The 27,866-nt window shown below is 43.9% G+C and overlaps 1 protein-coding gene across 1 annotated transcript in view; it reads right to left on the bottom strand.

The window, feature by feature from the left end:
* PLXDC2 (plexin domain containing 2) overlaps nt 1–27,866 on the bottom strand; it is a 1,961,518-nt gene that overhangs the window by 156,892 nt on the left and 1,776,760 nt on the right. The gene's annotated exons all lie outside the window — the stretch shown is intronic.

The raw sequence follows: 27,866 nt of genomic DNA, 5'->3' as shown, positions 1-27,866 counted from the left end.
TACCCCCCCTCTGCTCCTTAGGAGGCAGACTTTCAGGGGCAAGAGATTTTGTTTCCGGGTCCTGGGTTTCCAGGGGCTGTTTACAAGTGAGGAAGGAAGCTTCCTCCAAGGCTTTACACCCCCCTTCCCTTTGTGCCTCCTCCCTGGGAACCGGTGAGTTATCGGGGTGCTGCCCCCGTCATTGTTCTGGAGCACCAGGTCCAGAGTTGGGTGCGTTCTGCGCCGGCACGCCCATCTGAGGGTTCTGCTGAGCCCTCAGTATGTGACCCAGATCCCGCGCCATGTTTTGAACCTGGCGCTCTAACTGGGAAACCCGCTCAGGCTGATACGGGGCCCTGTTTTCTCCCCTGGGCTGATCCCGGGAAGGGTAGCTGTCCCTCCTCTGGTAATACCCCGGGTTGGGAAGATTTGGGTACCCCTCCACCCTTGGCCTCCCCTCTCCCGGATTCAGTGGTCTGGGCTCAGGGAATTGGGGAAAGAAGGATGGATGGTTTTGGGGCTGAAAGTCGGGTGGATATCTGGGGAAAAAGTTCTGCCCAGGGTTTGGTAAATTTCTGCCCTCCTGTGGGAAGTTTGGAGGGAAGTTCCCTGGGTTAGGTGCTTGGCTGGATCCCCCCCCTTGGGCTGGAGGAGTCCACACATAACCCAGGATGGGTCGATTTCCCTTGTAACGGGGACTTACATAATCAGGAGAGCGAGGGACCCCATTTGTGGGGCTGCCTCCTTGGCTCCCGGTCTGTGACTGACCCGAGGACCTCCTGGGCCTAGCATTATTAGGTGCAGGTGGGTTTTTAGGCCCCCCCATCTCCAAATCCAAAACGGGGGTGACCTTTACCTCTGCCACCTTGGCAGCAGCAGGGGTGCTGTTGGCTTTGGGGTTTTTCTGGGCATTACTTTTGCTATCTATCGGTTTCTGCACCTCATAGATCCGGGTAGCCTGTTCAATGACCCAATCTAAGGATCTTTTCTCGTGAAAATCCCTCACGAGCTGGGTCATGATGTATTTGGGCAAGGCATGGAAAAACGTATTTATGAACTCTCTACTATCTGTGCGCACCCTTCTTGTGGTCTGTGCAAAAGCACGCTTTAACTCCTGCACAAATTCTTGTGGGGCCTGATCCTCCCCACATTGCAAATTGTAGGCTGCCTTGCGAGCCTCTTGAGGATTTCTGTGAACAGAAAAATGTTTCAGGATGGCCGCCTTATATGTGGACCATCTTAAATGATTTTGGTCCTCCAGCCCCGCAAAGAAACTGGAGTATTCCGGGGAGAATGTCCACTTTACATATTGAATACAGCTTTGGCTGTCCTTCAAATGGAAAGTCTCCATCATTTGTTCAAACAACTCTAAGTGCTCCCAAACAGAATACTTAGCGTTCTTATGGTAAGGCGTGATGACGCTCCTGATCGCCTTAATCTGCTTTAAGGGGTCCTTAAGCAAGGCCCTTTTTGCCTTATTGGCCTTTTTGGTTCGGGTAACCCTTGTCCATTCATCCTCGGACTCAGAGGCACTGCTCCCAGAGGTTCCCGTCTGATCTTCCAGGTTTTCCCGGATTCTGCGAGCCTGGGAATGGCTGGCAGAATGTAGGGACCTGGTCTCCTGTGTCCTGCGCAGTTCAGAGGAGTCTTCAGATTCCTCCGTGCTGCCAGGATTTGATGGGTACCCCCTCCACTGACCTAACTGGGCAGAGGTTTTCAGGATGCCCTTAATGGGCCTACTCTCCTGGGGTTCCCCACTGAACTGTACTGTACTTGGGTGCCCATACCCGGATGCCCACCCCTCCATTCCTGAGTGGTACTGGCCTATGAGCCCCATACTTTTAGCTGGATAGTAATCTGCCATCCCTGTGGCCCTGTGCTCATGTGCACCAGGGGAGATGGGGGTGGCAGAGTCCAGGGACTGAGAGGTATGAGGCCCCTGGTACTAGGGCTCCTGAGGTTATGCTCCGGAGTTTCCATTTCCCAGCGAACCTCATCCCTATCCGCCCCTGCTCCCTGTTGCAATGCAAGAGCCTGCATTTGTGCCTTCAGTTCCTCTGTTAAGGCCTTACTCGACTCTATCAGTTTCTCCTGCATCGCTACCTGTTGCTGGAGCCTATCATTGTGTTGACAGAGGGCCTCATTCTCCCTCTGTGCTTCCTGGTTGGTCCTGGAGAACTGGGCCAGTCTTTGCTGCAGGAGGTTTACCTCCTGGGCAATGTCCCTATTGGCCTGCTCCTTTCTTGCTAGAGCATCTTCCACCCTTCTGGTGTGCTCTACCAAGTTCTGATTTTCTTTTTGGAGGTCACCCAGCCCCTGGAGGGACAGGTGATTTTCTTCCATTTTTCTTTTTAAATGGCAGACTTCCTGGCCTAAGGTATCCCTTTCCTGACTGAGAGCCTGCATCCGTGCTGCCAGGTCGTCCCTTTGCCTTTGGAAGGCACCAGCATTCTGGCGCTCCTGATCAAACTCTGCCTGGGTATCCAGGTCTTTCAGAATTAGTTTGTTGCTCTCTGCCTTCACTCTATCTAGGTGGCCTTGCAGGGTGACTACCTGCTCAGCACATACCCTGTTGAAGTCCAGTTGTTGCTCCAGCTTTTTCTGGCTTTGCAGTAGGGAGTCCAAACCTTCTTGGTGTTCCTTCTGCAAGGCCAGAAATCTGGTATCCTGTTCTGACTTTTCCTTTTGCAGCACATCCATATCCTCCTTTATTTTAGTGATGTACAGTCTGCTGTCATTTTCTGACTCCTGGCTCCTCTGCAGCCTCTGCTCAGAAGAGACCAGGTCAGATTGGACCTTCTCTAACACCATCTGTTGCCTATTTGCCAGATTTTGGCTTTCAGCACATCTATCCTGCATGTCTCCCATATATAGGTACAGGTATGCTGCTATCCTGGCAATCTTATTGTGTTCCTCTTTGGCTTTAGGAGCCATATATAGTTCACTCAGGGCCACATGTAATGGACCCTGATCTCTCCATAAGTCTGACCCTGTTTCAGTGACCTGTCGTGTGATGGCCTGCAAACCAGGCATCCTGGCCCTGCTCAGCCCATTTACCTCTCACAAATAGTTTATGTAAGAAGTGCTCTCTGGCTATTTTCATATCTACCAAGGTCGTCATTCTAGAGATTGGTCTCTGTCCTGACTTACAGGAGTTAGTATTTTATTTTTGCAGAACAGAACTTTTCTTGGAGTGTCCCTTTTGAGGAATGCTTCACAGCGTAATGCAGCGTGGTGATCCGACCGGATGTATGTATCCCGTCAGTTAGCGCACTGTATTAAGCTGCACAAATGGTAAATCTAACCCAAAGTCTCGGCTCGAGCCCCCAATTTGTAAGAGGATTCAATTCAGCACTACAGCTAAGTCGACGCCTAGTCTAGAATACTGAATGAAAACCCTTATTGATATATCTTTATGTCCAGTTCATGCGTTCTGGATGACTACCCCTGTATAACACCCCTCTCTTGGAATCCCCCTGACCCCACTGAGCCAAGAAGTAGTTCTGTTTTGCAAGTTTAAAAGGTTTATTTGATAATTTAAAATATATATATATATCACACTTTATAATAAATTAATAATTGAATAGCACACTTAATCTGATATGATAAAGATCAACAACGGAGAATCTGGCACTAGCACACTTCTTATAATCACTAATGAGTTGACATGAAATGGATAAGGTAGCACACTGGTAAATAGGAACAAAAGTATAATGTGGTAGAGGATGCTTTATGTAAGCTCAGGTGGATGCAATATTCAATGAATGCAGTACAGAAAATACTCAATATGATTTCAACCAAACAATGTAATCACTTTTCTCTGGCAATCCCCTCCCCCCCTTGATGCAAGGCAAGGAAATGGAAGGAAAACACACAGTTCTCAGAAATGCAATCAATGTAAATCAGTTCACCCCAGCAAGCTTACACTACAGAAAACAGATAGGAGTTTTGAAAACACAGGCAAAATGCTTTGATATGTGCTAGCAATGGATGAGAAATATGCTGGAAATGCTTTTAATTCCCTTTCAGAGGTTCGGGGTGAGTGGTATCTAGTTAATATTAGTCCAGGCTCACACTAGCAATGAGGCAGGGATAGTTAGCAGGTTAAACGAATTTCTGGCAAATGGAAGGCAAGCAGCAGCAGTTTTTACATGTGAAGAAATTTGCAAATCGCGGTAAAATTCGCGAATGCGTGTTCCGCGATTGTGGTAAAACTATAAGGGGTCTCTAGTTCTGGATAGATTGAAGTCTCTAGTTTGGCTCTCTGGTGGTTTGATGGAGGTAAAGTATGGATTTTTCCGGCAGAGCGTCCCGCTGCAGATGGAATTGAAGGTCCCTATCTGTCCTGTCTGTCTGCTTTTATGTGTTTAGAATGTGGGTGTGTTCTAGCATCACTGACCCTACCTCTCTCTCAGCTTCTAATTGGTCAAACTTCCATTTATCATTTGATTGGGGAATGAACTGTGAGTCAGAGGGATGTCATTTTATGGCTTGCAGATAGGACACTCCTCTGTCAGATTGCACACATTCTATATTTGATAATAAAAGACATATTTCAGAGTTACACAGTTGTTTGAAATTACATATACATGGTGTGGCTGAATTTAGCCATGTCTCTGTCCAAATATGCTGTTTCTAAGAGCTTGCATTCAGAAATGGCACATAATTGACTTTTTAACTGATTTTTCAATTTCTGACATTGACCCAACTTTACATACATGTGTGCAGGGAGTATGGACATTAACTGATGAAGTTTCAGATTTTTAACATGCATACATTTAGAGTAATATCCACTTTTCCGCTAAAACCCCCCTGAACACGCCACCGGGTCGAAAAACCTCTTAAAATGTGGGCAGAAAAATCCCAAGAATTATGGTATCATTTATAAAATTTTCACATGTCCGCTCTATGAATGATCCATCTTTTTAAAGTTATGTTCTGGCTCCAAAGGGGTGTGGTTTCTTCTCAGCACAAGGTAGAAATACTGGTTTATCCAGTTCTGCCAAGCCAGCTTGCTCTCACAGGCAGTGCTCCTCCCAGCTTCTGCCAAGAGGAAGCTACATTTTACGACTGCTGTAATAAAACCTTTGCCTGAGTCAGGAGAGGCTCATTGTTCAAGAGGAAGCCATTTATGATCCTCTCAATAAACCCTCTGCCTGGGTGAAGGGAGTTGCATTGTTCACTCTCCTGCAGAGCACAGGTAATTCAATTATCAGATAGATGGCATATCCTTAGTGTGAGCAGCAAAAGGGCAGCTAGGCCTGGGAACACAGCTGTGACTCAAGTTTCACTCCTGATGGGGGTAGTTGCCAGGCAAATTGGAATCTCTTTAAGCTGTCATTTCTGTTCCCCAGTTTCTGCATTCAAATAAAACTAAACATTTTCACATATGCAGCTAGAAGGCTGATTCTAAGTTTAAAACTATGACATTTAAACAGTTACAAAGGCATGTGACACCAAACATAGGTCACTCATTTAATCTAAACATTTTCGATTTTAGTGTCTTTACATCCAGTGCAACTTAAACTGCTGACTCCATAGCAGTTTTGTTATAAGCATTGTTTTGGGCTCTTCATTTCCCCGATTTTGTAAGCACACAAAACTCCATTCTGCCAAATGTCTGCTGGTGTCCAGTGAGTTTTTAGATGTGTTGCAATGTTTAAAATAGACAGTTTGAGCCTGCCTTCAGAGAAACACCGGGTGGTTTTAAACTGCCGGCTTTTGGATAGTGGTGAGTACTGGTACTGCACCCATTTTTGAGATTTAAGAAATGAATTCCCCACCATTCTAGGTTCCATTTGGCAATCAGCATTGCCATTCCCAATGGTTTCAGACTACTGTGCGGGTAGTCCAATGGTGGTTTTAAAGCGCTTTGAAGCCAACCGGCGCTCCTGTTTTTCCTTTGGCAACCCATTTCCCTCATGGCAACCCGGCCTTTCATTCTCGCACTGGTGGGTGGCAAGTGAGGCAACCATTTCGGTGTGCGCACAAACTGCGCAGCTTTCCTGGATTTCGGCGCACATGTGGGTTTTCCGCCATCTTGAATTTTCTAAGCCCACAGCACCAAATGTTGTGGCATGATAGCTTAAACGTGGGTCAGGACACCCAACAGAGCATATTTCGTCCTCTATTGATACTTATATGGAGCAGGACTGGGTGGACATCTAGCGTTCATTCAATTTTATCATCATTTTCAACTAAGTCCATCAGTACCTTCTCAAGTGCCTCAAACAGTTCCTCAGACTTCATGATGGCAAAACGTACATTATTCAAGGAAGGAGTACTATTAGCAATGGTGCTATTAATATGTATCATCAGATTGTGCGAACAATCTAAGATAACTTCACTCAGCGTACATTCAACAGTGTATATTATCAATCCTGTTATTGGATCTACAACAGATCTATCTGTGTTACTTTTTATGGCCATATCATCATCCAATTTGTTAGGGGTAGCAGAGTTCACAATGTCACCTACGTCATTAGTTGGACTAGCCGAAGGCACACACGCCTCATAGATCTCCAACTCATTCTGATTATGCATATCTTGGTGTTTGGCAGTAAATTTTACCATGTCACCATGACTACTGTTACAAATAGGAGGCAGATTGGAAACTAAATTCGCAGATTCATCTATCCACCCATATAGCAATCGCCTGACATTCATTCCAAGTTTCAAAAGGGCTTTCTTTTATCATCACCTTTTCATCATTCGTAATAGATTTTCCATTTGATTTTTGTAACTCCTGGGAGAACAGCTTGGTGTCAATACATGGAAGTCTAAACATTAAGTCATCTACAAACTAATTTCTAACATTATCTTTTTCGACTGCCGTCATCTGAGCTGGAATTACCTGAGATGTGCTCTTGATTTTGTTAAAGAACGTAGTCATTTTAGTTAACTTTCTCTCTGGTAACAAACTGGGTTTAAAAATGACATTCCGTTTGCAAATTCTACTTGGTCTTTTCATAGTATCTACTATTGGTACATCGGCTTTGGGTTTCATATTATCTTCACCAATTGTCCTCAATGGCTACACACAGGACTGTAATTCCATATAGACTTATACTGAAATATTTAAGGAAATACACCAAGTACCTTACACAAAGATATATATTCGTTTACAAAGGGATTGCCAATCTCACCTAGCGGCCAAATACATTTAAATTGGAATGTTACCGGCACTAGTGTAATACTCGCGGCATACAACTACTTCTCATGGTACTGCCAAAGTGCAAGCATGTATTAGGCAGCGTCTGGACAACAGCGTCCGGACTTCAATAGAAATTAATACAGACTACTTACGCTTCAAGTAAAACAGATCTATAGGCAAGTGTATTCTATTGTGCCGTGCAGTGCGCGACATGCGTGACACAGCGAACAGCCAACAGTTATTTGCAACACTTGCAGGTGCGCATGCGGGTGCGCTGTCACAGCAGAATTTAGAGGATCATAGTAGGGGAGGGGCAGACTCAACGTGCTTCTCACATAAATTTCATGTGGCAGGGTCCTCGTGTTGCGCCACACAGGGACTTGTGACCTTCTTCTTGCTGACTTGCGACTCCTTAAAAAATCCCAAGTAGAAGAGGCAGAGTTCCTCAGCAACACAGCCAACAGTCACTTGCAACACTCTCTAACTAACTAGAGAACACTGTTAAAACCCACCCCTGTATAAAGAACATAGAATTTGCAAAGATAGAATAGATGCATCATCCTGCGTAATGAGACAAGGGGTGAAAAGGCAATTAAAATACTGCAATGTTCAAAAAGGACATTTCGTTAGGTTGAAAAGGGGGATTAAAATGAGTCAGTCCTTGTGGCTCAAGGATGGACCAGTGGGTCCAGAAATCATGCAGTAATACATTTGCTAATGTCTTGGTTGTTCAACAGCATAGTACCAGGCTTCTCAGTGTTGTTTGTGTGTTCTATCCGGTTAGGGATGCAGTACCAATGGCAATACAGTGGCAAGCCGGTGCTGAGTTAGAGTCCAACAGAAAGTAGCTGTGGTCTTGAAGCTGTGCAGATCGGGCGGTCACCAGGTTCAGTTCTGCGGTTGAGGTTCAAAAGTGGCAAGCTGGTACCAGGACATACAAATGAGTAGGTTTGATGTGGATGCTCAGAAGTGGCATTTCGAGGGACAACAGGGTCAGGTTGATTGACTTACAGAAGTGCTGATGAAGAAGCTGGTGGTCCAAACACTGCTGTGAGAAATGCAAGGTAAGAGGTACTTCAATGGTTCGTACCAATAGTGCTGCAGCTTTGCAGCGGCAAAGGAGTCAATCAGGCACATGGCTGTTTGGAGAACAATGAACACAAAAAGGCAGCGTCAAAGGGTCCTGTTGGTTCACTTGACGTAAAACTCACTCAAACCATCACTCACAGAAGTCTGATGTTGAAAATACAGGTATCCTGGCTGTTCTCCTTTTCAGGAGATTTGAGTCCCACTCTGGTATCTCAAATGCCAACATAAGTACTGTTCTCAGCCTCCCAAACATGGGGAGGCTGGTACACACCTTCCAGGATCCTGCTGCACAGTGAAGTATTGGGCAAAGGTGTGGCTGGCATAGATGCCGGTCTTGATCCAGCATCAGAGTTCACACCCAAAGGTCCCTTGAGATGGTTAGGGGACCAAGCTCACCTCTGCCTTGGAACATATGCTGTAGAAAAGACTGCCAGCAGCGTTCAAGACAATGTTCTTCAAGGGTTGGAGTCCGTAGATGATTAAAGAAGTGGTGGGAGATCCCTTCTTGTCAAAGAAAATACGACAGGGGATTGGACTAAAACTAGCCTGCCTTAGTGGTCCAATGCATACTCTAGAGGAAGTGGAGGGGCCAAGAAGAACGAGAGAGGCAGAGATGGTAGAAGTCTTCCCCTTCCCCCAGTTTACAAAGATATCCTGTCTACACTAACCCCAGCCCTCCCCTTCTCAGTAGGATCAAATACCTTTAGAAATACAGAAGCCAACAGTGAGGCTACTCCCTCTGAATGGCTGTGCGCCTTTGGTGCCTGGGACAAGTACAGCTGCCTGTTGTGTGTCTTTCTCTGGAGGAGGGCATTACATACCCTCAGAAAGAGATCAAATAAGAGGCAAGGGCATTCAGGTTGCTGTCCAGTCACTTGGCAGGATCAGCCTGTCTTGTCAGAATACACATCATGTTCAACAGCTGAGCTGTGTCATAGGAGCTGACACATGTGTGATATCAAATTGAATGTGGCTGTAATGATCATGCGCAGTGAATTGCACCATATCTTAACCCATGCATAGCTTAAAATGTACCCTGCCACCGAGATGTGCATATCACTGCAGCTATAAAATTGTCAGAGTTCTGCTAATCTTTTGGCATGGAATAACCTGCATCATGATATTAGTTTTTAATTCTTTTTAAAACCTAGGGATTTCACACCCTTGCCAGATGGTAATTACTCACAGATGGTAATTTCTCACAGTCACCTGTTAACGCAAGACCTTACTCTATATTGTTGAGGTACAGATGTTGGGTCGACAGTTTAAAAGAAAAGAAAACCCTCCCAAAATGAATGTACTAATTCTACCATCAGAAAATAAAAAAATCTCCTTATGTTAAGATGGGCAATTGTGATATTTGTAATATAATAATGTTCCACTTTGCTCTCACATAAATACATTGTTTTTGGCCATTTGTCCCAATCTCAATCACACTCTGTGCAATGCAATATCTTTTGAACGTGTGTACCTTGCTGCTTTAAATGAAGTTGAAATAAAATAAAATCAACTCGTTTATTTGTAGATCTCCATCACCTAGCCCACCAATCATCAAATGGAATGCTTCAGAATACGTAAACCGCCATCCATCAACCCTATTTCTCAGTCATAAACATGACACTGGGCCTCATTCCGAGGTAACTCGCTGGGTTGCCTCTGACCCAGAAACACTGAATCCGGCGACTGACTTCCCAGTGCCACCAGAACATTAAAAGTCCTGGTGGCACGGGAAGTCAGTAGGTGGATTTGTAACTGCCCATTCCTGTGGAGTCCCATAGGAATCCATGGTGGTGGGGAGACATAAGCATTGTCACTGTTGCTAATGATGCCATAGCGTCTGTGAAAAGTTTGCCTGCAGCTGCTGTTGCGCCTGGCAGGTCAGCCCCTGCTGGGCACAATGTCCCCTGCAGGCAGACTCATAGTTTGGCAGTTCAGAAACAAGAGTGCGGGTAAGCTTACCAGCATCCTTGTTTCCGGACCGCCACACTTGGAATGAGGCCCACTCATTTGAATACCCCATTGTCAGCATATTATACCTTTCTGATCCACCTGTATGGTCTTATAGGTCAATGGCCAAGTAATTTTCTAACTAGCCTATATCGGCCGCAAGACATCCATGACAAAGTCTGTACCTAAGAGAATATTGTTTTGACAATTGTATCAAATAAAGCATGCCAATCCTCTTACATTAGATGACCCTGATAGGGTAGGAATTCAGTTCATAGTTAAGCCACCACCTGTAAGGTACATTTTAGTTGTTGTCTGAGAAGACCTCAGGAACACACCAACTGTCAAAGAAGGTGCAAGTATTTTTATTAACATAGTTGAGAGGAAGGAGTGCACTAAGGGACGTCCCTCTCTCTCTGGATTTTCCCTTGGCAGCTCAAGCATCTCATAACTCCAAGATGGTCACTAGAGATTGGTAACCCCTATTACCCAAGTTCTGATTGTCTACAGGAGGGTTTAAAGGCAATCACTGTATGTATCTTACTATCTCCAGAGGATTCTAGGTGTATCCTCAACTGGGGGCCCAAAATAAGAATATTAACAGGGATGTGTGCCTTTCAAATACTTAGGTCTCACATGCATTTCTTCTGCACATACTCTTGTACTCCTAGCCCTGATCTTTTGCTCTTTCTTTCCGTCTCTATTCCTCTCTCTGTCCCTCCATTGTTCTTCTGTTGATTACTACTCTCCCTCACTCTATACTATGATACATCTCTACTCTAATACGCTCCCCTCTCTGCTATGCTACTAACTCATCTATGATATATCTTATGTTGTAAATTGTTCATCCCATACACAGTTTATGTATCACCAAAGTGACAGTGATGTAAAACCAGTTCAAATGGAACACTGCTATTTTATTCTATAAGAACCTGGTGCCTCAAGAACATGTATGTTAGAATGTGTTATCAGTTATGTGCCACACCAGAGAAGGGAGCTGCAGCCTATCGTGAGCTCCTAACAAAGATCCTGTTACATCGCTCACAGGTGTGGATTATTGAACTATAATACTCTATTAGTCTCCCCTCTCACTCCTCTCTACTCTCTACTATACTGCTCTTACCTCTTCACTCTTCTTCTCTTCCCACCTGCACTACTCTTCACTACTCTTTTCTCCCACTGCATTCTATTATTTCCTCCCACTACACTCCACCAGCACCTTCTCTCCCAGTCACCCTTCTTTCACTGCTCCATTCATCCTTCCCAGTCCATCACACTAACACCCCTACTCTCTCATTTAGATCCATTCACTCACCTTAAAAGAACTCTCACAATCAAGTACGAGGTTCTCTCACCAACCAATACCTAATCTTGCAAATGCTTTCTGCCATCCTCCTCTATTCTCCATTGTACCACATTCCTCCTCCTGGTCTCTTGCTCTAGCTTCTCCTTCTTTGCCCTCAATCAAACAACCTACACTGCACAGACCTTCCTGCCCTGTTGTGTCCTCCCCTTTCCCTTTCAATTGCCTTTTATGTCAGCTGGTTCCCTTTGCCAATTGCTGACTTCCTTCTACGTTGTGTATATGGGTCCACTGGATTTTGGCAATGGCGGCTCATGACAATTGCACCAATTTCAGAATTCATATCTGGATTTGAAGGAGCATCTGGATTGCCAATTTCATCTGTGAAACATTACATTGCCGTCTTGTGTATCACTGCCCCTCTTCCCACTAAGGTGCAGGATTGGGTCTCTGCCGAAAGGAATTCTGGTATCAGTGTTCCTACGGGACAAGACAAAAAAACACTGACCAGCATGTTGTATGGCAGGTATGCCAGTCATCATTTTCATTGTGTGCAGATTTTGAGACCCACAACGTGGACAAACTGAGTGACAGGACCAGAGTTCCCTCTTGTCAGTCAGCTTGCTCAAGTTGTATGAATGGTGTGTGAATGCATTGGCAAACATGTGTGTCAGCCCCCACCTATAAATGTATTAGTGGAGGATAACCTGAGTGCAAGTACGTGGTAGACTGGCCTACATCCAATGTATGCCAGACTAGCCACATAATTACACTTTATTACAGTTACTGTGCATCAAGTGTAAAGCAAACATGATATATTTTATTATGGCTAGACTGTCGTACATTAGTGGTGCCAGTCTGGATATACTATTTTATTGAGGCAAGCAATTTCTTACTTGGCTTCAAGGGTAATGCAAACATGATAAGTATTATTACATGGCTAGAATGTCTACATTGAATAATGTAGTAATAATTATCATGTTTGCTTTACTGCTGATGCTACGTAAAAATGCCATGCCACATTAAGAAAGTATAAGCATTTCTAGTGTCAGGCTGCATACACGTTATTAATGTGGCATTGTACTATGCTGCATACATGTTATTAATGTGGCATTGTATTTTTTTATTTGGCATAAAGGGTAGAGCAAACATAATACGTGTCATTATGTAGTTATCTTGGCCTATGGTGTCTGTGCATTTACTAGCTTAATGTGGCATGATATCTGATTCTTACTTTTACACTGACATTAAAGGTAAGGCAAACATGATGACTGTTATAAAGTGGCTAAACAGGCTTACATTGGTGGCTCCCATCTATCCATATATACTTTTTGTGTCATAGCATTTTTTTACTTTGCATCAAGGGTAAAAACAAACATAAATTTGATTACTTGGTACACTGGCCTATCTTGATACAGCCAGTCTACATATATATGTTTTTCTGTGGATGGATTTTGTTGCTGGTCGGGAATCCTTAAATGGTAATGCTAATGTATATTGGTGCAGCATGCATGGCTATGTATGGTTCCAGCCAGCATGAACATGTTTTATATACTGTCATATGTTGTGGGCAAAAGCATAATTAAAATGCACTGGACAATGGCCCTGGACACTGATGGTGACTTGCATCTGTTGGGTTTCTCTTGTCCTACCGTACAAAATTGATTGTAAATTGTATGGATATTTTCACACCGATCTTTCAGAGGAAGTGCTGTAAAAAGGTCAATTTGAACCCATTATTTAAAACATTTAGAGGAGAGTGTGGTCACAATGTCCTGGGTTTTGTTTTTGAAGTGAGAGGCCAGTACAGTGCAGAATGTTAAGGAAGGCAGAAGAGAAGTGGAGACTGCTGTACGATTGCAGGTTTTGTAGCAGGCGACAGATCAGTCTGACAGAGGGTGTGTTCATAGTTATGCCACTTCCACTCAGCAACTCTGCACTTGCATTTCAGAGAGGCTACGTCAGAATCATACCAGGTGTTCCGTTTGTAGGCAGGCTTCATGTGGTTCCTTATGATAGGGGCATGGATGTCAAGGGTGTTGGAGATAGAGAGTTTAAGGTTAGCAAGCGCTATGTCAGTGTGGGAATCAGTGGCTGGAGTGGGAGGGGGAATGAAAGTGGCAGCAAAGGTAGCAACTTAAACTTGCTTCATCAGTCGGATGTCAGAGAAGGAGACTGGAAGTGCATGCAGAGACTTAGCTGGTGGACCCAAGAAATCCAGTGAGAGGAAAGGAGAGCTTGGTCCGACCAGGCAAAAAAAGTTGTTAGAGGGTTGGAGATGGGAATGTCTGCTGAGATGAGAGCATCCAATGTGTGTCCAGCTGAGTGTGGCGGTTTGGATGGAAGGATGGAGAGGGAAAGAGAGACACTGCCGTTGTGTAAGAGACTAGAGTGTGCATCGGGTTAATCAAGGTTAATATTGCAGTCTCTAAGGAAGAGAATCTTGGAGGTGGAGGGCAGAAGAGACGAGGCAAGGTCGACCCATTCTGACAGGAAGAGGGAGACTGGACCAAGGGTCCTATGGATGTTGAGTCAGCAAGTGGATTGGAGACAAGCCATGCCTGAAGACGAGGCATTCAAAGAAGAGTAGATCTGAGTGGATATGATAGTAGCAGGGAAAATCAGGGCCTCTCCGCCCCCGGGCTGGTTAGGCATAGGCTTCAAGAGGATCTTGAAGCCCTCAGGGAGAAGTGTGTCAAAAGCAGTGACAGAGCTGGCAGTGAACCAAGTCTCAGTGAGAGCGGGTATGTCATGGTCAAAGTCTTCAAGGAGGTGACAGATGTCAGCAGAGTGTTTAACGGCAGAGCCAGAGTTGAGGGTAGCTAAGTGAAACTGTTTGCCTCCTTTGAATCTCTTCTGAGGAGGGGAACAGGAATGTGCTAAGCACATTGGTTTTGGTGAAGCGGTCAGAGGGGAGGCAGAACAAGGCGTGGAAGGAGAAAGGAGGGAGTTGATGAGAGATGGAAGACACCTATCAAGAAGGAGGAGGTTGTGCTCTGAGCCCTGGACAATGACAGTGCTATCCTGGTAGACATTAATGATGACCCTTGAGGATGGGAAGTGTGCCAAGAGTATTTACCAATGGGTTTCACCATGAATGGGCTAATACGAGCAAGGGGAGAAGGAACGACAAAGACAATGTCAGTGCAGTCTGTCTGGAAGAAGCATTGACATAGGTATCAGCGATTGGCAGGCCTGGATTAGATAACAGAAGATCTTTCCTGAACATTATTCCTACAAGACCTAGAATGTCATGATGCCTACCCCCGGGGACCCAGGCCATGTCAAGCTACCCCAGAAGCAGGCATCAAGTTATCCTAAGCAAGCCCAACAACCCCTGCTAGGGGCTATTTGGGTCCAGTCCTGACGCTTATGGCGCCATGCTCATATGGAGAGTCAGTCCTGGGGCCATAGGCTCCAGGCTCATAGATTAAAATGTACTTGATGTAGACCATGCTGCAACCTTACCTGATGCAGACGATGCTGCAAGAGCTCCAAGCCAAAAGAGTCTTGGAAGGGACTACTTTACTTAGGGACTATTTTTTACTCGGGCGGTGCTGGGGAGGAATACTTACCTGGGACTACTTTGGAGGCTATTTAAACCACGCCCGAAGAGCAGGACACGCTTCGCATTATTCTGCATCCAGCAGCGTAACGCTCACCGTGCCTGCAAGTCTGCATCCAGCCTTCTGCCACGCCCACCTCGAGTTTGGAGCTCCTAGAAAAAGGATCCATCTGAATTCCCGATCCATAGCGCCTTCGAGCTGGAAGAAAGAAGTTATTTTATGCGCGTCGCTCGCCTGCTGCAGCTCCGCGCTTAACTCACCGGCCTTCGCAGCATCTTCACATTCCACTGCATCCTCCTGCATGTTCCCACCGCACTCTGGCACCTAAGGAGAAGACAAGAACAGCAAGGTGAGCCAAGGGAATACACAGAGGAATATTAGTTACCCCCCCATAGACTTACCTGATTTTACCACCGGGGATACTATTCCTCTTCACGGGTCAGCACAGCTGCCACTGCATCTTTGCCGAACCCCAGCCCCTAAGGGGAAACAAAAGGACAGCAAGGTGAAACAAAGGGACTAACAAGGGGAACCCTCCTCACCACAATAGACTTACCTGATTTTACCGCCAGAGATATTATTCCCCAACACTTCATACTTTCTCTTAGCACCTGAATAAGGGAGAAAGCAACAGGTTACATATTGACATTATTTTATCGAACTGTGTTGGAAAAAACAAATCCTTACCAGAATACTACCAGTTGCCACGAGGAACTCTTCATTAGGGTCAAGCTGCAACCTGCAAGGAATCGGACAAGAGTGAAAGTCAGGCATTTGAACTCTTACAAACTTTATACTTACGGTGTCTTGCCGGGAATCTTAGAGTCAATATTGTTCTGGAACTCACCAATTCCTTCGAGCCAGTGAAGCAACTGGTTATCAACGCGCCCCTTTGCTCAATGCAGGATGGAGAGCTCATCTTTTCAAACCATCAGGTGAGACTATAAGAGGGGACATCAAAGGCGATCTGTGGGGAGAATAGCAGGGGTGGGGGGATTTACGCTCAACTCCACGGGTGGTTAATTCCCTTTCTCCATTTGCAGAAGAATATTCCTACGGGCCAAGCAAACAAAGCTAGTCCAGTCCGTCATCTCGGCCCTTATCGTCACATTGGTGTACACCGCAGCTGTCCAGTTCCGATCGACGTCTCTGTGGGAGCCAGGTGAGCGTAACATAGAAGTAGAGATAGGGTAGTTGATAGAGTAGCAGTCAGAATAGATAGGGGAAATAGAAAGCACCATGGAGGGAGAGCAGATTGATGGAAAGGAGGAGAGGGAGAGGGACAGAGAAACTTCCCGATACACAATGAATTCCCCAGGTGGCCCAGCAGCAAGACAGGCACAGAAGAATCAGGTGCACGAGCGGGACGTCCATATTAGTGAAGAGCGTCCAGAAGCAGGCGGAGGGGGATCTGGAGAGGTGGCTGCGAGCCTTGATACTTTGCCAGATTAAGCATGTGCCCAAACACGCTGCAATGTGTGTAGTATAGCATGCAATTTGAGCATCTCAGCAGCAAGACAGATGGAAAGGTCAGAATCAGAGATACTGGAAGCACAGCCACAGATGCTAGATAGTAGATCAGAGGACATCCTTCTCCAGACTGGCACAATTGCAAAACCAGAGAAACTCTTCACAGTAAAAAGCACACACCAATTGCAGTCAGGACCAGCGCCCCATCATCCACATACAGGGGCCCAGTCTAGGACCACAGCAAGGCAGCGAAGTCCAGCTATTCATCAAGTGGTCTAAGGAGCAGGCAATGCCCATGAACACTTCCACACTGCAACAATCACTGCCACATAAGGAGACCAAGGGGGCCATGTGCACCCACCCAGTAAGCGATTATAGCAGCACACAGTCCAAGTATTACTTTCTAGTCCACCTTCAGTACAGCAAGATTACGACCCAGACAAAACTCGGGCAGACCATGGCGACTGACAACCAGAGCAACACAGCAGTCCAAACACAAGGCAGACAGGGGTGACAGGAAGGTGGCCAAAGCGAGCCGTCACAGCCAAAGTTTTCACCAGGATCATACACTGTAGGAAAATGTGCAAGTCGCCAAATTGCCCCTTCACCTCTACCACTGGATACTTGATGGGTCCAGACAGGCATCACTGTGTGTCAGACAAGGGCAGGCAAAGGCACGGACCAAGACACAAAACACCTAAAATGGCAGACCACTGCATATGCCAGGAGCAGCCATTCTGTATCAACCGGGTCAGATGTTGCAGTCAGGCACCTGACCCGGGCTTGCAAGTTTTAGCAAGCTATTTGAAGCAAAGTCATTCTGTGGAACTCTGAGCTTCAAGGGTTTCATGGGAGAACTCACCAACTCTATGACAGGAGTTGGAAGATGGCTGGAGACAATGCAGGTACGAAGGCTTTGGGAGCGCACAAGATGCAGGGAGCACACAAGATGGACTTCACAGGAATCAGAGACCAAAGCAATCCGCAGCTCGGTCACCATCCACAATGTCTCTTCAAGGCCATCAGGTGCAAACAGTCTCTCAGATGTCAGCTACACAGTCGGGCTGGCTGCAGTGCGGTCCAAGATTTAATGACCCACAATGGCAGACCACTGCGTTAGCCGGGATCGGCCTTGGCGTATCACTGAATCAGTCACTGCAGTCGAGTGATCCGGGTCCAGCACTGTAGCACGAGGCGGGAGACAGTCTGTGGAGCCCCCGGTTACAAGGAAAGCCATCAGGGCCACAGTTCTTTCTATGGCAGGCACACCTGAAAGCTGGAGATAATATAGTGACTCAGACCGCCGGAGCGCACATGGAGGATTTCTCGGGCATCCTAGTCTTGTCACTTTTGTCAACAAGACGCATCAGTTTGTGACAGAAATGTGTTCCAACTGTGTGGGGCTGATCAGCAGCAGCATTGGGTTGAAGGTCGAGGATACTTCAAATGACAGGTTGTGCCGAGTTGGTGGTACTGGTGGTACTCAAAGATTCAGTTACCTCGGTTTTGGAAAAGTGAAGTCTTCAGTGGAGAGGAGTATTGGCAAGTTGAACACAGGGTGGGGCACTGCTGAGGTGACAGCTTGGTGCTCAATGGCAGGCCAACATTGCAGGTTACTGCTTGATAGAGCTAGATCATGTATTAGTAAGGAATGACTCTAGGGATTAGCATAGCCATAGGCAGACAATGGGTGTGTAAATACCCAAGCAAAACCCACCAGATGCCATATCATTTCACCAGATGTGCACCCCTCTCACATGTCACCTCCCTGTTAGCTGTACTGCAATGTTATAGTTTCGTTGTTGCTTATAGCTGGCACTTAGTACCACCTAGTAGCAAAGACTGAAAAGGGAGGCACATATTTGCCAGCTTCATTTGAGCAAATATTACCCAATATCCCTACTTGAGGGAGTGTCTAATTGTTTTGTGTTAAGTCAAATTGATTGACAAGCTTAATGAGTCTGCTATGTTGGCAGACACCGGGTTGGGGTTTAAGTAAGGACATGGTGCAATGCAACTGGGTGTAATAAATCAGCCTTCAAGATTTATTGTGTCATGGCTAAGTATTTTCTCTTTAGAAAGGTTATGCTATGAGTAGCTTGTATGGGCCTGTTCTCTGCACTTGTCGGCCTGGGTATCTAGTGGGGAAACCTGGCACAGATGGGTGTTGCTGGGTTGTTCCTACAATCATTGCATCTTTGCAATCCATGATGATCTGGTGGAGGTCATCGGGTTCGGACAAGGGGGATTTTGTATGATGCTATTCATGTCAAGAGAGGGTGGGTCTGATGGTATTCTTTTTAGCCCCTCTTTCTTAATTTGAACATACATTTTCTACAAACTGCACTTGATGAAGTAGCATCACACAACCCACAGGTATGTTCATGTTTCCACTGCTTTCAACATCCTGATCGCATGTCTCTGTGAAACCCTGGGAATCACAGGTCAAGCTCTGGTGTGGCTAACCTCCTTTCTCTCTGACCACCCATCCCAGGCGAAACTTGGGGCCTTACTTTCGAATATCACTCTCTCAACCTGCATTGTTTCCCAGGGATCAAACCTATCCCTGTGGTTCTTCAACATCTATATGGCTACCTTGGTACGTGTGATCGCCACGATCACCTCTAATTTCCATTGTTATACAGATGACACACAACCATATTTCAGGCTACCCCGAGCCACTTCCTCCTTTTCACTCGTACCTGTCTGTCTGCTATTCAGTCATGGTGTGCTGCAAACAACCTCAACGCTAGTAAAACTGAGATTGTTCGCATTGGGACCCCTGCTACCGCTTTCCCACTTTCACTCTGGCCGGCCTCCCTTGGCCTTGCACCCACCCCGACCTCTGAGGCCAACACCTATTCGAAAGGTTGGTTCAATTAATTGAAGTTGTTTTGTCAAACAATGAGTTGTTAGGTAAGTGTGATTTTGAGGTGCAGGGGAGAAGAAATCAGCCATGGCATCTAGGTTGGACAATATAACAAAAGACAAGTGGTTTCCTAATTATATTAGGAAACAACTTGTCTTTTGCCAACAATCTTGGGTTCATCTTCGATTCCACTCTCTCTGCTCCACTTACATTTCTGACATCTCAAAAAAATCTAACTACCAACTACACCTCCTCAGAGGCACTCTTCCTTGTCTAACTTTCCCAAAGCGTCTCACTCTCTCCAGAGCACTGGTTCTCTCTAGGGTGGATTACTGCAACAACTTCTTTGTCAACATCCGTGCCTCTACTTGTGCCCTCTCCAACTCATCCAGAACAGAACCGCAAGAGTTATCCTTGGCCTCAAACCCAGGGACCACATCTCTCACGTGCTGAAATCCCTTTACTGTCTCCCTGTGGCTGCAAGGATCTCATTCATGACCCTTTGCATTGTCCACAAGCCTTTCTGGAGCCTGAGACCTGCTTACCTGCAACATTGCCTACCTAGAAACTGTCCATCTTGAGCCCTCAGCTCATCTACCTCCGTCCTTCTGCGAGTAAGTCGGTTCTACAAGAATAGATTTGGAGGGAAATCGTTATCCTCAGCAGGCGCCTCCCTCTGGAATAGCATCCCTGCAACCTCCTGCCTTGAGCCTGATCTTCTTAAGTTCTGGAAACTCCTCATGACCTTCCTTTTCTCCTCCTCCTTCTCCCTCCCCCTACCCTGCTAACCTAGCTCTCTGCTTTTTCAGCCTCTCCCTCCTCTTCCATACAGCTTGCTGACTGACTGCCTGGTGTACATCAGAGTGTCACAGTTCCCTGGTACCCCACCAGTCCTTTGTGCACTTGCCTCATGGCCCTGCACTTGTAAATAAATCCAAGAGAGCTTCTCTCTCCGCACTTACCACAGTCTCTACCGACTGGGTGCACTTGGACCCCTTACCCTCCCTGCCCCTCTTGCACTTGCACAATCTGAATACATCTCTGCCTGAAGTTCATCTGTCTGTTCTCCCTTGTCCTCACCCTTTAATGTGCACTTGTAAAAACTGCAGAAACGCTGTCAGGCTTATTTGCTGTATCTCAACTGTTAGGTATCATATTCACTTACTCTGCCTGTGCAGATCGTTATCATCTCAGAATTTCAAGGGCTGTGAGCAACTGGTTTTTCCCTGTGTTCCCACCCTCCTTGAGCGCTTTGAAGCACTGTCTGTGTATATATAAACATTACCATTACCATATGCATTCAATGTTTTCTTGATGTTTTCTTGATGTCACACACAGTCAAAATATTACAACTGTTAATAATTAAATATATTCACTGTGAAGCAGCAACACATGAAGATAAATGCAATCGAATCAGCTATCCTTGTACTGAATAGCACATCGGCTCCAAAAGGGAAGTTCCTTGCGGGAGACATGCGCCTAGCCATTGCAAATAAATATAATTATCTAGCAACTAGCAATTATCTTGCAGTAAACATGGAGGGGAATACAACATCTAATGAAGCACTTAAGGTGACAGCCTTCAAACAAATGTTTTGTGCTATACTGGTCCAAGGTGCAATTTCTTGTCCTGTGTGCTTCCCCAATATGGTGGTTTCAGGATCCTACTTCTTTGTGCCGTGTTGAATTAAATGTCCATGAATTATGTTGCCCTCTCAAACATTGCTTCTATTTTTTCCATACACAAATAACTGGGAATTGAATATGACACTTTGTTACTGTGAGCTCTACTTGGAAGCAGCATGAATGAAAAAGAAAGTGGCTCTTGCACAACTGATTGTACAGGATCTAATGAATAACATGTGTTCTATCAGTGTGTAGGGGAGCAGAATGCCTCTGCAGGAAGTCCAGCCCCCATCCTTCCTATATGCTGAAAGACAGACATTGCAACATGCACAACTCCATTGATGGTGCCTATTCCATGGAGAGCCTTCGAAAAAAGGTATCTATTAAGAAGACCTTATATGATGTATCCCGGTAGAGAGGAGATCCCCGAAGGAATATGAAGATGAGAAAAAGAGAAGTGGTGACATCACTTGCAGCAAACCTGATGCACTAAGAAGAATGACTCTACAAAAGGATGTGTAAACCTTATAGAATCTGATGAAGAAATATGGAATCAATTGAACTTTCATAGGCAGAATGAATATTGCACCTGTAGAGAGCTCTGCAGAAAATGCAAGCCGTTTTATAACGGTACAGATGCAGCAGCGCAAGTAGACTAAGTTATCTTAAAGGCTAGCTATACATAGTGAATAGACTGCAGGCGGTGCCGCCATTATAGAGAATTCTTCAGATTGCGGTTGCATATTTAGTAAACTCAGACCCATGGAGAGAGAAGGATTGGAGAGCTGTATCACAGTTAGAAAGCAGCTCAAGATCGAGGACAAGCTTTCAAAAGCTGCCTGGCCTGATGTCAAAGGATGGAGCGGCCAAGTACTGGCTATCTATCCTTGAAGAACAGTGAACTTGAGAATGTGAATCAGTCCTTGTTAAGGTGTAAAGAAAGAACACCATGAGTGCCAGGTTTATTAATTCAAGTTAATTCAAGTTAAGGCTGCAAAACAGGCCGAAATACGGCCTCCTGTCACGTGAGTCAAGGATGGAAATAGGAGTTGGGCATACAGACCTGAACTATGATAAGAGTGTGCCTGTAGTGCCTTTTATTCTCAGGAGTGAGGCTACTTTGCAAGAACAAGTTCAAAGACTATCTGAATGGTAGACTGCATGAGAGATGTTGGGCTAATTGGGTGGGTAGCCCAGAAGGGTACAAGCGTGCCAACCAATTGAAGAGGGCCATATAACAAAGGGCCTTATAGTTTGAGAGCCAATGATATACTGTGTACTTAATAAATGACGAAGATGACTTGCACTAGGGGTGAGCATAAGTTGTCCGCCTGACTGTAGAGACCCAATCATTACCCGTCCCTATATAGAAAGTAAACTTAGAGGTTCCCCTTTAGCCGACCACAACCCACGTAGGTTTTTCTTAGTTTGTCACATATTATGATGTCATGTATGATGAGATTTTGCTATCAAGGTATAATTTCTTATGTAATGCATCGAGAAATAATGATGTGTGATGTCCGTTGATGTCCGTTGTAACTCCCTTTTTTAAATAATTACAAATAAAACAGTCATGAGAGACTTATTGCCAACTTCCTGAGTCTGTCTTATTATTTGGTGTAAGAGTTATTCTGCATCCCATCCTGAGTATGACGTGTTACTGATTTAAGGACCCCCGGGTTCACATGTACCATGGCTAGAAAAACCCAAGGAAAGAACTTAGTGATATCAACTGGTTGGACAAGTTAAACAACCCATAGATAATAAGCATTGACCTCCAAACAACAGGTTAGATCACAATGGATTGCAAGAGCCAGTATGAAGCGTTAGGATTTAGAAGAGATGACCATCATCGGGCTCATGCTATTTTTAGTGACCATACAAATGTCCAGTGATACCTGCGCTGATGTACAAATTCAAACATGTTAAATTACATGAGCAATATTTAAAATATAACATCTCGAAACAGCTGCAGGGTTTCAGAATGCAAACCCCAAATGTCTTGCCAGCATTGCCCTCTATGTAAGTCACAATTACATTTGGTATTATTTTTCTCAGCCTATCACAGTGAAAGGAAAAAGGATGATGCATCCACTGTTCATTTCATGTGCCCTTTTTACTTATAATCGGCTAATGAATCTGTTATGTAGACGCTGCCCACTTTTTCATGAAGACAATACATTTGTGAACAAAGGTTGTTTTGGAACAAATCAATCAACATGTAACATCATTAAGCATGAAAACGTATTCGTAACTTCATAATAACAGGTTGTTTGAGTTTATAATCATGTACAAATGTATACTGTGTTTGTGTTTATTTTCGTTTTTTAACGATGATTGACTGGCACGGCTTTTTATCTGAAACAAACATGCATTTCATTGTTGAATGATGCATATTTATCAAAATGTATATCAGGATGGAGAAAAATGTGCAAAACACTCCCCGCAGAATGGGATGATGCTATGTGACCTGACTTCAACTCAGGCTGACAAAGCCCTTCCTCATTCCAAGGGCGATGATTGAGTATACTACATGTGGGGAATCCGATTACTGAGAATGAGGTTAAACAAATGACTGTTAGACATTTGCAAGGGGAAAACATACTCAGATGCTTTGCTACAAGATTTGCGTGAGGAGATACGAGCCTCTTTCGAAAGATATACCAGAGAAAATGAAACCCTGACGCAAACTATTAGGTCAGTTAATCAGGGCTCACTGAATAAATCTGATCTAATTACCCAGGATCCCCAATGGGAAATGCCCAACATTGAGCTTCTGTTACATGGACCAAAAAGATTACAAAACATAACATTACATGAGCCTGTGGATTTGGGGCCTAGGGGTTTATCATCCACACTATGCTACCCAAGATACAACAGAGTAAGCATAACCTAGGGTCGTCCAGGCATCTTGGTAATGCTCAATTTAAAAATCATCATTGCCTACTTATAAAATGTTGTGGACATCCATTTCCCTCATATGATCTTAATCGAGCTAGCTTTTTTGAATATCTGTGCTGATATTACTGCACTTGAAGATATAACATCAGCTGACATTAGCTACAAAACCATTATATTAAAAAAAGACAGTCACAAGGGGGCACGGATGGGGTGGTGTTCAAACAGTTTATTTACGAATGACAGAGATCTAACAGAAGCACGTTTATTTGTGCAATCAAGAGTGATATTAAACACATAGTGGCTTGCTCAAACTGCATTTTATAATTTGGGTTTTTTATTAACACAAGATGTGATTCACAATGATCAGAAACAATCAAATAGTGAACATCCTAAAAGTCAAACGTATGGTGATAATGCAGCCTCCATGACATCGGGGGCAGGGGCAACACTTAATACATGGACCCGTGACAGTGATAATCTGAGATCATAACTATCACAGAAGATGGAATCAGTTAGTCTTCTCTCATGGAACACAAGAGGTCACAGACATTTTATTAATAATGTAAACAAGGACCTCCTTCAGTTTGATATAATAGTGTTCCAGGAGACATAGCTTTGTGATATACCGACATGGGACCAGTATAATATTTTTGTGGTACCAGCCATAGAGCCGCTGAAGGGACGCCCTATTGCTGGGCTTCTTATGGCCTTCCGAAAGGATAAGAATATTGAAATAATTTGGCATAGATCACCATCACCCTGTTTTCAGTATGTAAAGCTCCATTATGGGGAAAGTTTCTGTGCCATGGTAAACATCTATTGGGGGAAAAACATCTATCCTCGAAGGTATTTTTGAAAGTCTGACTATGATTCTTGATCAATTATCATTAGATGTTACTATTACCAACACGTTCATAATGGGGGATTTGAATCTTCATCTCTTATCTCCTAAACACTTGAGACCTATGTCTGATGAACGTCGCTGGTTAACCCTAATGGCTGATCGCAACTTTGTAATGGTCAATGGTTCAATACATTGGGATGTTTCTCCTAAGCCTACATGGCACAATGCAAATAGCCATGTAACGTTGGAATATATTTTTGTAAATACTAATCTTTTGAATAACATAACTATGTTCTCCATTAAACCAACCATTTTGAGTGATCATAGCTTATTACATCTGAAATATGATTGGCCTAAAACGAAGAAACGTCTTCAAAATACAAATGTGGCTAACTTACAGGTCAACATTGCCAGTAATCGATTAAAATGGACCCAGAGGAAATGATGCCAGTTCAGAGATGTCTTGTGGGAACAATATGCTGGTTATAATGAATGTGTCAGTGGTTGCTATATACATGCCATGCAGCGCTTTTCAACATAGAGGGCAGGTCCCAAAAGATTCACCCTGTCTCATCATCATGCTTTTGATTTAGAAGTAAAATATAAGAAAAGTGAACTAAGAAGGAATGTTAAGAAACTAGCAAATAGGTATGCTTCCATCCCATGGTCTAATCAAGATCAGATCAAACGATTAAAAAGGGAGTATAAAAACTGGATTAGACACCGGCGTGCCTCCCAATATCAACACGATGAGGAGGCAATGTTGAAACAAATTATCCTCATGTCATCAGCAGGCATATGGGCACTGTTAAATAATACCCCATTTAAAAACCAACATACATTACAGGTGCATTCCATCTCACAACAATCTTGGAATGACTTCTATGGCAATATATATACTTCACCTTTTCTAGATCTTGGTATAATCTGGGATAGCATTGTAGCTAATCACAATGTTAATTTTGACCGTGAGGATATACTCTTTCTCATATCAAAATTGAGTGTATCCAGAGCTGCTGGACCAGATGGGTTACACAATGCTATGATAAAACAAAATAAACACCTGTGGTCGGACATCTTATATTATATGTTTAAGCACATCATGTTGACAGGTCTAGTGCCCTTGAATTGGAAAACTTCAATTATTCTCCCTATATTTAAGAAAGGAGACGGGACTAATCCAGCGTCTTACAGACCTATTGCATTGTTGGATTGCCCGGGAAAAATCTTAGCCCGCCTGATCTTGGGTGAGTTTAATCGATGGTTAAATCAACTAAATCATAGAGATCCCTTTCAAACAGGGTTTATCCCTGGATCAGGCACGGCCATCAATTTGATTACTCTGAAGGCCATTATTCATCTGAACAAGCAACGTAACCAAGCAATATATATGGCCTTTGTAGATTTCAGGGCAGCTTTTGACCTCGTCCCAAGGGAATTGCTATTTAAGATATTGATGGATCTAATATGCCCTTGGTACATACTTAAATGGATAATTCAATTACACTGAAACACCTCAATCTTGGTTCGCCTGAATAATGAGGGCCTGCTGTCTGAACCCATACAGACCTCACGAGGTCTGAAACAAGGATGCCTGTTGGCGTCCGCCTTGTTTAACTTTTTTCTCTTAGATTTTGGCTCCAGCATTGAGGGGTTGATTGTTGATCCACCTAAATTGAAAGGCTCAGCCATTAAGTGGCTCTTGTATGCCGATGATATGGTGTTACTGTCCAAAACACGTGTTGGCTTGCATAATATGCTAAATGCATTAGATACATATGTCAAACATAATTGTATTAGCATTAATACCAACAAAACTCAAGTAATGCAATTTGGTGTCAATAAAGGACAGAAACCTTGTCGCTGGCAACTACAAGGTACTGACCTTTTGCTTGTAAGGTCATACATCTATTTGGGGGTTTGTGTGACTAGTCAATTGTCCGACAAAACACAGGAACATCATTTGCAATTAAAAAATGTGAGTGCACTATCACAAATACGAATAATTCGGGCCAACTATTGTAAATTCACTATTGACCCCATGATTATATATTACAAGCAAAAATATGTGCCCACTATTTTGTATGGGTCTGAAGTTGAGATATGTCAATCATACATGTATTGGGTTAAATATGAAAGTAAATTTTGGAAAAGATCACTCATGCTTCCATTCCAAACTCAGAGTCTATTTCGATCATTAGACATGAATTAGGTCTTACATCTCTCTAGGCTACGTATAAATGGAAGGTTTGTCTATTATATAGAAAATGCATTATGAAAGACAGTACTAATGGCCTACTTAATATCATATCTAGCTATCTGCTGTTATCAGATGAAAACTTTCCAAAGAAATGGCGTGCATGTGCTAAACATTTTTTGACAGGAGCAGATGTCTCTGAAATCTTGCTTATCGAAAATCCCAATAAAGCCAAAACTAAATTATGGGAATCCGATTGGATTAAAACCCGAGACGCTTGCATGAAAATAATGAAATTCGAGTTGAATCCTTTTGCTTTAAAAGCACAGGGCCACATAGAAAATTATCTAAAGCAATCCCAGAATCCTAGACATCGTACTGATTTCATGCGTTTCAGATTGAACATTTGGCCCACGAGAGAGATATTGTTTAGATGGAAGAAGACATCTGCTCAAGCTTGTCGATTCTGTAATCAACAGGTACAAACGATGAAACATCTGGTGTTGAATGTGTTGGTCTCTTATCATCAAGAATAATTTACTTTAAGCATTTGTTTAACAAGACTGTGATCATGCATGATGAATTATGGACAATATTATTTGGAGGACATTCAAAACAAATAAGGTATGCGCTTGTGAATTATCTAAACTCATTGAAAATCAAGTTACCATACATTAATGATGATTAAGAAAAAGAGTTGTGATAAATCTATGATTATCATGTTGAATTATATTGAGAGTGATCTATGTACTAATTGTGTAAAAACTGAAGGAGTTTTATCATGAAATATTGTTTGTAAAATTGAATGTAATTTATTTCTATATATCTTTCTCTAAATCTGTAACGATATGTTGAAAGGTCAGGTTTTTACTGATCAAAACAACAATAAATAAAAAAATAAAAAAATCCATGTGGGTAATAA

Source organism: Ambystoma mexicanum, chromosome 2q, assembly GCF_040938575.1.
Source record: "Ambystoma mexicanum isolate Mex_15411 chromosome 2q, UKY_AmexF1_1, whole genome shotgun sequence".
NCBI classification, from domain to species: domain Eukaryota; kingdom Metazoa; phylum Chordata; class Amphibia; order Caudata; family Ambystomatidae; genus Ambystoma; species Ambystoma mexicanum.
Note: the sequence above shows the minus strand (reverse complement) of the source record. Positions and strands in the feature narration are given on the sequence as shown.